Raw genomic sequence first — 14,173 nt, 5'->3', positions numbered from 1 at the left:
GCGTGTGCAGGTTTCATTTGGAATGCTGTTTTTCAATGGAGCATTCGAGCATGTTAACTCGGACTTCCTCACGGCTAATTATAGATTCTGTTTACCTTCTAATGTAGCGGCGGGTGTGTGCCCGTTTTAGTCAGAATACTGTTGTCATGATTGAGCGTTTGAGTTTCTAAATCGGCATTTGCTTAGTTGACTCTGCCTAATTGGCACAATTATCCCTGTAGGGAGCCTCCAGCTGGGATTAATCCAATACGTTGAGTGCGTGAATTTACGATCACTATAAAAGTGTGGCCTTTGAAGGGCGGCAGTCTGCTTGGTTAACGATCGGCTTCAGGAGGGCACGCACACAAATGAAGGTAGAACTTTGTTTGTTTGAAGGGGACGATGTATTGGTTTTGGTAGGACTCTGAAGGGCTTTTGTTCAGTTGTAAGGGCTGAGTTACATTCAGGGGGTTCGGGTTCCCTTTCCTTTCATTTGAATAGAAGTTTTTGATATTTATGTTGAGAGGGGAACTGCGATTTTATATGGAGACATAGGTTGCAAATTCTGATGCTCTATTTTTGTAATAAGGGATGCTGTATCGTTTGAAAGTTTAGGAGTAGGTACGTTTTTGGCACGTGATATTGGGTATTAGAATGTTAGAGTTTTATGGTAATTTTGTAAAGAATATATTAGGAGGAATTTATATTAATATTTAATGAGGGACACTAATGAGGTAAGGGAGTAAAAGGATGTGATATTGGTGTTTTATTGATTGATATTAATATTTATTGTTTGGTGTGTGGTAATGGTTTATGTTTGGTTAATTTTAGATTGCATTGAATTAATGATTGATTCGATATATGGTGAGATGTGAAAAATAGAAATAGGTAAGTATGTTTTCTTGTGGGTATGTTTTTAACTTTAAGGGTATGAATATGGTGGTTTGGTTTGTTGTGTGTGGCTTAAATGGTTTTATGTGGTTGATTGTTTTAGATTCAATCTTGTGACAAGTAGACAAGTAATAAAGCAACGAGTCAGTGGACATAAGGTAAGTTTTGATTAATGTTGTTAGACAGCATAGGTGTTTAGGGTATAAGTGATGGATTTTGATTGATTTTTTTGTGATGTTTTAGGGACTTCCATCAATTAGTCCTGAAGAAGAACCATTATAGAGCGGTGACTTGGCCCGAGATATTGAGGGGTCGAAACGTCAACGTACATGTTATCGTTCGGATTGGTCTCTGCATAGGATACTTATGGAGGACTGAAGCAAGAGATTTAGACTTTTTTTGAGGATTTGAAATGGAATCAATGCAGTAAAAAAAGAACCAACCGACTGTTTTTTTATGTTATCTGTATAGGTTTTTGATCTATTTGAATATTCACTATTCTTCTTTCTGTCATTCAACACAAGTACTCTTTTTTACACTATCTGTCCTTCGGTGGTTTGTTTATTAGATGGGTTGTCCTTATAGGATGAAAATATATATAGATGGTTTTTATATGTATATGTAGATGTATGAATATATTTTTGTATGAATAAATAGTTCTCTAACTTTCACCTATGCTGTTCTATGATGGATAAATAACTGTTTGATTTCCTCTTTGGGGCATTGTTTTATGTAATGACTAGTGTACCTGCAGCATTTGTTGTGCCAGCTACTTACGTAGCCCTTTAAATGTATCTCAGGTGGGCCAATGCAGGTGTAGCTGACAGTTGTGCTTTGGGTATTACTCCTAGACAGCCACACTGAATAGAGAGCTTAAGTGTGCCTGAATGGGCCTTCAGTGGCAAAATGGGAGGATGGAGCTGGACACAGCTGTACTTACACTTGAGTAGGCTGTTTCCTGCCTCCAAAGAAAGGGCTTCATAACCCCTGTAGTGAGTCTGGAGCCAAGGCAGGGAAGGCAGGGATCCTGCGCACTTCAAAGAGAATTTCTAGAAGTTTCTCCCACATTTCAGAGGAAGGGCACTGGCCACAAATATTGGACCTCAGACTCTAACTCCTCCATACACTTCTGGACCTGTGCATACTCTACCAGGAAGAAAGATTGCTGTGCTGCTGAAAGAGCTGCCAAAATTCCGCTGGACTGGTGCTCTGAAGAACTGCTGCCCTGCTGTGCTGACACACTGCCCTCCTCCCTGGGTGAGAAGGACTTGACCTGCATCTTTTGAACCCAAGACCCCAGGATGACTAGAAGGGCTAGTTGGCTGGTGTCCTGCCTTGATCCTCAGAACAGAAGGCTCCAACAACTTCGACCCCAGCACTTAGCTATCTGTGAGTCTATCCTATCAAGTGCTGCCACCTAAGTCCTGGACTCTTGGAAGTGGGCCTAAGGTGCTCGGTCAGCCTCTGTGGATCCAGAGGAACAAACATATCTCATCTACTGCTCACGCAACTTGAGCAGACTCTACACATTTCTGCAGCTGCGTGGATCGCCACAAAGACCGGAGCCTCGTCAGAACTGCTGCTGCACGATGCATCCTCGGCTCAGGCCCTCACATCTCTCATTGAGGGCAGCCTCGACGATGAAGTCGGACTCCACGTTGCAGCCTCACTGCTCCTTAGAACCAACACAGTGCCCCGACTACATTTCACATCCTCTAAGCCATATTTCAGACACTCTGTTCAGCTAACTGTGTCCTTGTAGCTGGTCAGCACTTCATTGCAGTCAGCCTGAACTGGAGTCTTTGTGCTAGTCCAGTGCCGCCAAATATCCACTGTTGGCCCTTTGTACATTTTGGTGCTATTTTCACTGAAATCTTTAAAATGGCATATCCCCAGTTTTAATGATTGGATTTGTGTCATTTTGATCCTGTTTTATCTATTAAAATGTACTCTATATCGTTCTAATTTGGTGTGGGATCTGTTTTGTGTGGCATTTTCACTTTACTATTGGAAGTGTTGCACAAATACTTTACACATTGTCTCTAAGTTAAGCCTAACTGCCCTGTGCCAAGCTCCCAGAGGGTTGAGCACAGGCCAATTTGGTGTTTCCTTGTGTCTCACCCTGACAAGAATTGTGGTTCCTGCTTGAGCAGGGCTCACACCATAGTCAACCAACAACCACATTTCTCACAATCCATTAGACATGTAAGAATAATTTGAATAATTCTTATGCTTTGCCCTGTAGGGCATTCTGGAACTGTATGGAACACTACGTTGTTAGAGTACCTAGACCATGGGTACTAGACAGAAGTCACAAAACAAAATGTTTAATAACTTAAATATAGTTTCACAAAATTTACCAAAATATGATAACATGGTGTGGTACATAGAAGGAATGGTTGCTCTGTGGATTCTACTGTAGAATTTTTGTCCTCTATGTCAGCGTGGCACTTCCTCCAGCACTTTAGGTCCTTCCTTGTAAATGAAGGATATAGTCAAAATCTTATAGCGCCCAGATATGTCTTGGTCCTTAAAAATGTTGGTAGAACTCACACAATGTTAAGTTCCATTTCTGAATGCATATGTGTCCGTTTACTCTGAGAAGACACTTCATGGCTCCCAAGCATAATGTTTTGTATAACGAAGAACGTCACACCATGGCTTCTTTACCACTCATTCCTCGTGCAAGGGTGCCTTCAAATGCTCCTCATTAGCAGATCATCAGCTCTTTTCCTCAAAGCAGGGTCACACCAGCATTTCCTAGTAAGCTAAGGGAATCCTTAGGTTTCTGCCAAGAGATTTTAGCAGTAGTCCCCCCCGACCCTGGAGCATACACTTTCTCAGTTTTCAGTGGTGTGGAGATGGATTCTAATAGAGAAATCTTGGTACAATGTCAGGAAGGTTCTACCCCAACTTAATATCAAGGTTGTAGACCGTGTTCAGTCTCTTGTCAGGAGAGACCCAGAAAAAGGGTACAGAAGAAAACTAGGCTGTGGGGTGTAGCCCTTCAAGTGAAAATCGGTGGGCAAAAGGACCCTCTGCCTTCACTCCTCCATACCCAAAATTATGATCTACGACAAAGGATCAGTGGAATGTTGTGGAGAAGGCCTGCAATTCACATTGATGTCTGGGTCTTTCTTTACCCTATATCACTTGAAACAATAACATGGATTCCAGTGTGGCTACATCTACATGTGCCACATAAAAGTAATGTACATATATGCATCATTCACGCCCTATGTAGGGCAAAGGACTCCGTTGTAGAGGACTGGCAGACCACTTTAAAAAGTGTGGGAGAGGCCAGAAAGCAGCTCTGACAAATACAGGTGATAAGGAGTCTTGCCACTGCAATTTTACCTCTGCCACCAGTCAGTCTTTTATGGTCCAGCAATTGACGGTAGCCACACTCAGAAAGGAGGATTTACATGGTGTGCCTTTCCAGTCCACAGAGCTCGCTCTGGCTCTCAATCTGTGTCAACTGAAAATGCATGTTAGAAATGGGGTTTACACCTCTAGTCAGGGTAAGGGAGTCACACAGCTAAGATAACCCTTGCTCACCCCTTTGGTAGCTTGGAATGAGCATTCAGGCTTATCTCAGAGGCAAAGTGTAAGGTATCTGTACACACACATAGTAACAGTGAAAAAAAGCCCAAAAGTACTCCATACTAGTTTAGAAACAAAGCCAATATTTATCTGGGTAAAACAGGACCAAATTACAAAAATCCAACATGCACAAGCAAAGATACACATTTTTAAAGATTAAATCTCATGTAGGAGGATTTGGCACCAATTGGCAAGTCAGGACTCTGAGCAAGAGTGCCCAGGTGCTGGCAGATAAAGTCTTTGATGTTCCTCAGATTTCTTAACAGGAGGCAAGCTCGGTCCAAGCCCTTGGAGAACCTTTGGAAGCAGAATGTAGAAAGCAAAGCCCAGTCCTTTCACTCCCAGGACAGAAGCAGCAAACCAGCACAGCAAAGCAATAGGCAGAGTGGCAGTCCCTCCTACAACATCCAGCTATTCTTCCTGGCAGAACGTCCTCAGTCCAGAAGGATTATAGCCAAGTGGTGTCAGAGGTCCAGTACCTATACCCATTTCTGTCTTTGAAGTAGGCAAAAATCGAAGAGAAGTCTATGTAGTGCGGAAGACTCTGCCTTTGCCTACCTTAGCCCCAGACACACTCCAGGGCGTTGGAGACTGCTTTGTGTGAGGACAGGCACAGCCCTATTCAGGTGCAAGTGTCTACTCCTCACACCACTCTAGCTCAGGAAGTCCCATCAGGAAATGCAGCGCACACCTCAGCTTCCTTTGTGTGACGGTCTAAAGTGAATTCACAAACAGCCCAACTGTCATTCTGAACCAGATGTGTATTCCACAGACAGGCAGAGGCACAGGATTGTTAAGCAAGACAATTCCCACTTTCTAGAAGTAGCATTTTGAAGACCACAATTCACCAAAAGATGTATTTTTAAATTGTGAGTTCAGAGGCCCCAAACTTCATATCTCTATCTGCTCGCAATAGGAAATTACACTTAAAAGGAATTTTCAAGGCAATCCCCTGGTTACCCTATGGGAGAAACAAGTCTGGAAATAGTATTGGGCATGTAAAACACACCAGTGCATGCCCTACCTTTTAAATACATTACATCCTGCCCATGGGGCTGCTTTGGGCCTACTTTAGGTGTGACTTACGTGATGTAAAAGGGAAGGTTTGGGCCTGACAAGAGGCTGCACTTGCCAGGTCGAAATGGCAATTTAACACTGCCCACACAGACACTGTAGTGGCAGGTCTGAGACATGTTTACAGGGCTACTCATGTGGGTGGCACACATGATGCACTATACTAGGGACTTACTAGTAAGTAAAATATGCAAATCATGGCTAAACCAATCACCAATACAATTTAGACAGAGAGCATTTGCACTTTAGCACTGGTTAGCAAGGGTAAAGTGCTCAGAGTTCTAAAGCCAACAAAAACAGGTCAGATAAAGTAGGAGGAAGTAGGCAAACATTTTGGGGATAACCCTGCAAAAAAGGCCAGTTCCAACAATGCGCTACTGTACAAGCATGACCGTGTACAGGGGTGAGGGGGTTTAAAAAAATATGAGGAGCTTGCAATAAACAACTTGCGGCAGGAGAAAACACCCACCCAACAGTGCCTTTGTGTGCCCCAATAGAAACATACACCCAAGAACTAAACTCAGGCCAGTAAAACCCCAATACACTACAAGACACAAAACAAAGCTACATGTAAAATAATATTTTAAAGAATATTTGCTCATTGACTCACTTCCCTCAGACCAAGATACTGAACCTAGCTGAGATAATGAGTTGTAAAGGTTATAATAGTTTGTCATTGTTAATTGGGAGATGTGACTTGCAGGTATGATGATGCCAAAATAACACAAATGTTACATTTCTCTTTTGTTAAAATCAATAAACATTAAAAAAGCAGAGGGTTAGATGTGGGTGGGATGTTTTCCTTGGTGCAGGGTGGCAGAAAGCCACAGAGATAGGAGGTCCTTTTGGACACAATATCGTTATGATTGTTGGGAAAGATTAACAAGTTCCCATTGTTCCATACCACTAGACAAATGGCCATACCTACAATTACCTACAATATGAGAGGTTTCAATAGCCCAGCCAAATGCCTACAAATTATACATGCATTAAAGAGGTTTGACGAGGATGTTTGCTACAGAAAACATTCCAGAAAGAAAAAAGAAATGCTCCTCCAGGCAGTCCTCATCCTCGCAGTTCAAAAAAGGTTGCAGGTATGAGTTTTTTTTTACTGACTGAGTTTCAGTTTGTAAAGTGGGAGGTCGAAAAGGATAGGTGGGTTGGGGTGAACAGTACTCTTCATAGGAACCCATTGTCCTGGACTTCATTTTAACCATTCAATAAGGGACAGATGCAATTCAGTGCTAAAAAAAAGGGTCCGACCGGATACATTTCAACACAGATTTGGTGTAACGGTAAAAAATGCCCACTGGATGAAAGAATCTTAGCGGATGCCTGCCACTATCATCATCAGCTCAAGGTAGACTACTCTCATCTATTGGAAGGCCACCAATGTCATCCTCAGATTGATCACCTGTTGTAGATAAAAGTTTAATGGGGAGGAGGTTTTACCAAGTCCCAATATCCCTCTTAGATTATGGCTGTGTTTACAGTTTAAGATGGGGAGGGAGGGAAGTGAAAGGTTTAAGGTGGGGGTGGAATCCCAATGTCTCCATGCTGATAGGCACAGTGGTAGTGAGAAGCATCAGCTGCAGATGAAGCAAAATATAGTAATTAATGACAAAGGAGAATTGAGGAGCGAGGTGGCGTGGGAAATAGTGGTGGTAGTGATAAGGGCCAGATTATTAAAGAGACTGCAATACTAGGAGGACCTCCCTATTTACCAAAACTCAGTACTTAATTTAGGCATGCGGAATCCAAACACAAAATTGCTCCATCGCAAAAGGTGTGGAATAAAGTATGGGTTGTGTGAGGGCAGATCTGGGCTGAAGAAGGAAAGAGGACAAGCTGCATACACTGGCACGACTATGGATGAGATATTGCAAAGGGAGAATATAGCAGCCACTCTTCTAGTCCGCTAACGCCACCAGAGGCCAGGTGGAAATGAAAGATAGAAAAGGTGTCCTGTCATATAGAGGAAAGGAGTGAGATGCTTTTAAACCTTCCATCAATTCTAGTTTTCTAAAGAATCTATGAGGACCCAGTCAGAAGGTGATACCTTAACTTGGTCGCCTTCCTTAATCTGTGCAAGGAGGAGCCCATCACTACAGGGATACCTCTACATGTGATTTGTAGCCTAGTGCGTCATATAAATGATGACATGTTATGTATTTGTCTTAATAATTGTAGGCCTTACGTTAGCGAGGTTTGGGCTTAGTATTAAACTGCACTGTTTAAGAAATTTGTGGGAATGTATGTCCAGAGAAACTAAATATGCATTGTGCACACTGTGTTGACCAAATGTTTTAGCAGATATCTTTAACTTTCTCATGAGAAATGCTTGCTAGAATATCTTGTATTAGTAGTTGTTACACTGTATAATTTGAGGCGTGAGATAGCGATGTTTCCAGGAACCAACAATGGATGCACAGACTGGAGTACGGAGTGATACAAAATTGTTACCTGATGAGTCGGACAATGGGAAAAGGAGAAGAGGAGCCAATCATCAATGTGTGAAACAGTTATATTTTTGATTTGAGGGTTCATTCTATTTGGATTGACTGTAAATGTTTGATCTTCTGACCAATAGTACTGTGGGAAGTTCTTTAGGTGATTCTAACTTAGCTCGACTGCACCGAGAGGAGGGTGCCTTTTCTGACTTTGATTTCCTCGTTGAGGTTCATTCTGTTCTGTTTTGGGAGCTGAGCAGTTCCTGATGACTTTATTCTTAACTTTAACTTTGAAGCTTGATGGCTAAATAGATTTGATGCTGCCCTTAAAGACTGCTTATTAAATGGTTGTTTGCATAGAGACCCCTGTGTCTGAATCATCCCCTTTTACTGTCTTTTTGCTGAAGAAGACCAGACTGATGTCCAACTGACGAAGAGAATCGCAGCTTGCCGATCCATATTGAGGAGAGGTATAATGAAATGCTATTGTCTTAATTATAGATTTGTTATTTGTTTCTATGTACTAGCCACTGTTTTGTTAGAGCCATAGCTAGATGTTTTCCAAATTAACTTTTGACTAAAACTGTTTTGCATGAAATATGGGATTCTAATCTGAAGGTAGAGAGGAAGACACAGAAAATGCTAACCAATCATTATTAAAGGAGAGGATGTTATTCATTTCATGAACTTAAATGTATTTCATTGTCATTTCAAAGCTGCAGTTATTTTTGTTGTTGAGTTGTACTGTGATTTTAGAATGTTTGATATCCAATGCACTAGCTAAGTTGAGATTCTTTAGAAGATTTGGTCAGCCGGTGTTTGTGTATGTATGCCATATGGTTTTCAGACTAAATAACGTGATATTAGCATTGTTAATCTAGGAAAATAAACAATCTAACTTTTATTAAATGATGTGGTTATTCATGTCCAATTGGGTCATGGTGTGTGACAATTAATGAGTCTAAGGAGTTTTGCTTGATGTTTATTGATCACGCTGATGTATTTTTATCAAATTTAGGGACTTGTGGTGGAATCACTCTAACCACAGTAAAAAAAGGTTAATTGACCCATAATGTGTCCCCTTATCTAATAACATATAAAGACCAAATAAGGACTGACGCGCTAACAGTGGCAACACAGTGTGACTGTGCATCTGGGTTGTTGATAGCGAAACAACTGTACGTCTCTGACAATAGAAAAGCCCAAAATTCTCCATCCTGTAGCCCCACAGTCCTGCCACTTGAGGCACCGAAAATCACACCAGCAAGGGTGTCAATTCAGTGAGCCTAGCCCACCAGCCAAGTTTTTGACTCCATTCTACAATTATTCTGTTAGAAGGGGGTTCATTGAGAACTTTATCTCCCGTACACAAAACATCTTGTATCCTTCTAAAGGCCCAACATTCACTTGTGTAATCAGGGTCTAGTCTTGAAAGGAAGCTCTACTATATTAAGCCTGGAAATCAGCTGTACTCAGACTGCAGTTGAAAGGAGATTTAAAATATTTTTCTGGGCGAATGCATGGTACTTTATTGTGGGACATAAATTATGAAATACATTTGAAGATTTGTTTAAATAAATTATTAGTAATTTTGAGATGGTTGTTTTAATTTTTCACATTCTTAAGCCTAAGAGGGAGCCATCTCTCTACTTTTCATATTGATCCATACCCCTTCTCAATTTAGATACAAAGATATTTGCCAAGATCTTGGCTAACTGTTGTTAATTGAGGATCAAACAGGTAATGTTTGTGGGCCTAAGAAGGGAGATAATTGCACATAAATCTCACTAGATAGTCATATGACAGGCCAAAGAGGTCGTCCGCCTCAAGCTGGATGCTGAGTAAGCAATCAACAGTGTGGATTGGGCCTTCATAGTGAGGTACAGTTTAAGGATATGGGTTTGGCCTACTGTGAAAATAGTGGTTCAATGGGGGTGTCAGAGTTGGGGAGTATAAAACAGAGTACCCACGGGGGTGCCTCCTCTTCTCACTTGAGCCACTGGTGTAGAGGATCCATGAAAATCTATCAATAGTTGGTATTAATATGCACCAGGATTGGTTTAAAGTTTTGACTTTCGATGATGATAGTGGAGTGTTGGTCGCAAGAAGGAGCATAACAGTAAGCCAGAAGACGGAGTTAGCAGAATTCCAGCCGTTCACAGGGTTTAAGGTCAATATGACAAAACTGGAGGGAACTGGATCCTGTCTGGTGCAACATATCTGCTTGAAAACATGCAGAAAAGTACATCTTTTTAGGACAGATTATTATATATGAGGAAATATGGTTAACCCTGGAAAGCCAAACCTTTGAGTAGAGTAATCACCTTGCTTCAGAAAGGTCAGGGAGTATATGCAACACAAAACTCTAATTTAGCAGCCTAAAAAGTCAGGCTATATTGCCAATTCCATTAATTTTCTTTAAAAGATGGAAGAAAATAACTCAGACCTTAAAAATGTCATTAATTGAAAGACATGTGACACTTTACAAACATTTTTCACAAACCCGTTTTCGTTTTCTTCTAAAGTGAATGATGGGAAAGAAAGGGCAATGTAAGGCAGTAAAGACCTCAGCAATGTAAGAAAGACAATATAGCCCTGCGGCTTTAAGAGCACCTTTACATCCAGTGTTCCATTGTGCCCTGTAGTTGGCAGTTGACTTGGTTCTTTTTAACACAGTAACAGGACAGTAGAAACCAAACTTTATCTCTTGTATCAAGGATGGAGGGTTGCTTCTAATTTTAGTGGATATTTCCCTAAATGAGTACTGAGATTACAGGCAAGAAACCATTCTCCCTCTGTCAGGGGGGATCTCCATTGATAAGTATAAACACTGATGACTGGCTAGCTCATACCCTAAGCCGCGAGGGAAGATATAAAACATATTTTTTAAAAATAGCCTAAGCAAAGATTTCTCATAGAGGCTTGCCCTTCTTGGGTGCCTGCTATAGTGTCTGACTCATGAAAAAGTGTCTTGTAAAGGTGTGATCAGATCTCTGGGTTGCAGCAAGGGGGCGGGTGCACTGTTCCATGAGTGAGAGCATATGTGCAGAAGCACATATGCCCTGTGCTGGCATCTAAAACGCAATGCTGGCCAGAGTAACGGCAGTTCAATTGATAACATGGGCTGGCATCTGACCCCTGCTCAGATGTCCAGCAACTCAATAGCCCAGCCGAATTCCATTGTGATTGGTATCAAACACTTTGCTTTTTAACCCTGAACATGGTGCCCAGGTTTAGGATTAAAAACCAGATGCCTAGGTGACACCCTTAGATGGTGCCCACCAAGTTATCCAGTCCTGTAGTGTTTTGGCGGGCTCTCCTGAGCCGCTGCCACCACAAACAGAAGTCTGACCTCCTGCTGATGGTGCTAGTATCTTGGCAGGACTTAAGACAAAGGGCCTGGTCAGGAAGGAGTTCACACCTCCTCCCTCCCAGGCTGGCTAGTGAAATTAGCATCAGGGCAGTGAGCCTCAAAAGCTTACCCTGCCCATTGATGTGCTGAGAGCTGCCCCCCCAGCTGACGACAAAGACCTTCCCAACCCGCCTGGCTGGGCAAGTGGGAAATTAGCTATGCAGGAGGTGGGCAACTCCCTCAAAGCTAGCCACATCTCTGAGGTGGGCTATGAGGTCTGCATAGCCAAGGAAGGGTTCTGTCACCTTAGGAGACCCTAAGAATAGTGGGTTCTCGGGTAGAAAGTGATGTACACACTGCAGGAAGTCATCAATGCAAGGGTGGATAACCGCAGGGACAGCAGCCCATTGGCCACTGTCCCTTACACCCTTAAACACCCCCTAAATCAGGATTTAAGGGGCACCCCTGGTATCAGAACTTAGATCCTACCTGGACAAGAAGAAAGAAGCACAAAGAGATGTCTGCACCAACAACAGGAGCTGGACTCCAGCCCCGGCACAAAGAAAAGGAGACCAGTACAGGAACAGAGTGTCCGACCTGTGCTAGAGGTGAAAACACATTGGTCCCAAGGAAGACTCCCCTGACTGGTGGCAGCAGTCCCTGGTAAATTGCAGGAGTAAAGACGTGCTGAAGTCCAAGAACTGTGACCTGAGGGGCTCGGAGTGCCTGAGTCCAAATAACTTGGTGTCCAGCATCTAAGGAGTGGGAGTGAGGCCTGTGCCAAATTTCAAGCCTCTACTCCCCACCAAACGACCTCCAGCCCGTGGACCATCCTTGCAGCTTCCAAGGCCGGTCTGTCACCTGCACAGAAACTGATGGCCACACGGTGTTCACCGACTCCAGGGCACCCCACCCCAAGCACAGAGACTGACATCGCCAGTGACCCATCTCCTGTGGGACTGCAACCTGAAGGGCCTGACTTCAGATGGAGCAGCAAAGCAGCTTTGGCGCGACCAGCCCGGTGATTGATAGCTAGCAGCTACCTCTGCATCCAGAGCCACTGGATGAGGTGGTGAAGATCCAAGCGATGATTCCTAGTCCTGGCCCCCAAAGACCTCTACATCTTAAAGGTAGATTGGGAGTCCACCCCCAAGTCCAGTTTTGCCGTGGAGTGCAAAATGCACCAGCCACTGCGGACCGTTCAGGACAAAGGACAGCCAAGTCACCTCTGCAACCGGACTCCCTGGGCAAGGTAATAAAAGTCTGACTGTTGACCCGAGGTCTAGGTTCCCGCAGAACCTCAAGTTCCCATGGATTCAATAGACTTCATCCTACAAGTGCCCAAGTGCACACTGCTATTTTCCCCATTTACTTCAATAGAAGCTCTTTAAATCTGCAAAGTGCTGTATTTTCCAAAGACTTAGAAATTCACAACTCCGGTTGTACAAAAGCTACAAAGTTCATTTTTGTGTCTACAATAAGATTAAAATCTAATCTATTTTTCTAAATTGGAGTCGGATCTCTGTTGAGTCATTTACTTTTTGTCCATGTTGGTAATGTGAAATACTTTAAACATGTTCATCTAAGTAGCCTGACTGCTCTTTGCCACACTACCAGGACTGAGCTAGGGTTTGCTAAGAGTGCATCCAAGGTCCACTACTGGGTATTGTGTTGGTATTCCATGGTAAAACTACCTAGTCATACCATATAATACCTTCACCTTGCTACACTTACGCTTCCTATGAAGAGTGCCATTGAGAGATAACACAATTTTTAAAAGTAATAATTCATGTCTGAAAGATGCTATAATAGACTGATACATGCAGTTATTTTATTTAACAATACGCACTGGACAGGCATGCTTTCCTGAACAGCACTGGTTGAGATTTTGAGCTGTGCTGCGAAGTGGGAGCCATACATGGAAACTTGGGTATACTCATCCTTGAGAATCGTGCCCAGTGATCTTTAAGTAAGAGTTCCCTGCAAACGTCTCCTAAGAAACGGGCTTCTCGCCTTGATGGGCCCAGTGCTTGACATGGCTGAGTGTGACAGGGGATGTGCACTTGCCAGATCCGACCATGGCCTTCATGAAACCTTATTTGTTAGGCATTCTCAAAGCATCTACAATAGCTCTGAACGGAACTCAAACAGTATTTAGTTAAGAGTTAGCATGATCTTTGTTTGGATTTAGAATCAAAATTGGAAAGTCACAGAAAGGATATACTCGCAGTGGGAAGTAGAAAGATGGAAGCACTTCAGTGAGCACTGTTTTATTTGGGACAAGACAGTAACGAACAAAACTATCACTGTTCTCTCCTTTTTATACCATCCAAAATACAACAAAATAACGTGGAAACCTGTAGGGGGGCATTTGGAAATTTTCAAATGCTTCTCCAGATTCTGTCTCCCTACTACTATTTCCTACTTTAAATTCTGGCAATTCCAAGAATTGGACGAGGTGGGCTCACTCACGCAATGTGATGTGTTTCATCATAGGCCACCTTGTCCTGCTCGGGTAAGATAGTACTACCGGGGTCAGCTCAACAGCAAGTTGGACTACCTTGAGGGAGTTCTTAGAAATTATTTTGTTTGTATTAATATCTGGGATCCACTTGGTGCTGTTAAAAATACCTTAGGGGAAACCACAAAGTACCCTTTATCAGGTGGTACCCTAAGGATAAATAAAAATACTATAGAGTATGGTCAGAGGACACTGGTGGGTGCCATGGCCCTTGTGTACCTCTGAGGTGACAACATATCTCTGCCCTGGGACAGCTGACTCGGTCTCAGGCATTCATCAGGGCTTTTAAATGGATCCCTATAC

The 14,173-nt window shown here is 42.7% G+C and overlaps 1 long non-coding RNA gene across 1 annotated transcript; it reads left to right on the top strand.

Annotated features, from left to right (window-relative positions):
• The first annotated feature begins 808 nt into the window (after positions 1 to 808).
• Positions 809 to 1,445, top strand: LOC138283379 (uncharacterized). Its single transcript, XR_011201224.1, has 3 exons — positions 809 to 867; positions 974 to 1,028; positions 1,114 to 1,445. It is a non-coding gene; the product is annotated as an uncharacterized lncRNA (long non-coding RNA).
• Positions 1,446 to 14,173: the final 12,728 nt, after the last annotated feature.

The sequence above is a fragment of the Pleurodeles waltl genome, chromosome 3_1 (assembly GCF_031143425.1).
Source record: "Pleurodeles waltl isolate 20211129_DDA chromosome 3_1, aPleWal1.hap1.20221129, whole genome shotgun sequence".
Classification (NCBI taxonomy): Eukaryota; Metazoa; Chordata; class Amphibia; order Caudata; family Salamandridae; genus Pleurodeles; species Pleurodeles waltl.
This window is presented reverse-complemented; position numbering and strand designations above follow the sequence as displayed.